This window comes from Salmo salar, chromosome ssa05 (genome assembly GCF_905237065.1).
Source record: "Salmo salar chromosome ssa05, Ssal_v3.1, whole genome shotgun sequence".
Classification (NCBI taxonomy): domain Eukaryota; kingdom Metazoa; phylum Chordata; class Actinopteri; order Salmoniformes; family Salmonidae; genus Salmo; species Salmo salar.
Window position 1 is genome coordinate 52,738,550 of NC_059446.1, and position 579 is coordinate 52,739,128.

Genomic DNA, 579 nt, shown 5'->3' on the forward strand with positions numbered 1-579 from the left:
CTTCTCTTAGAGCTGGCCAAGAACCCAATGGGAGTTCCTCTTTAGAGATGGGAGAATCTCCCAGAAGGAAAACCATCTCAGCAGACAGAAGCCACTCCTCAGTAAAAGGCACATGACTCTCATACCATGAGAAACAAGATTCTCTGGTCTGATGAAGCCAAGGTTGAACTCTTTGGCCTGAATGCCAAGCGTCACATCTGGAGGAAACCTGGCACCATCCCTACGGTGAAGAATGGTTGTGGCAGCATCATGCTGTGGGGATGTTATTCAGCAGCAGGGACTGGGAGACTAGTCAGGATTGAGGGAAAGAGATCCTTGATGAAAACATGCTCCAAAGCACTCAGGACCTCTGACTGGGGCGAAGGGTCAACTTCCAACAGGACAATGACCCTAAGCACACAGCCAAGACAAAGCAGGAGAGGCTTTGGGACAAGTCTCTGAATGTCCTTGAGTGGCCCAGCAAGAACCCGGACTTGAACCCGATCTAACGTCTCTGGAGACCTGAAAATAGCTGTGCGTCGACGCTCCCCATCCAACCTGACAGACCTTGAGAGGATCTGCCGAGAAGAATGGGAGAAA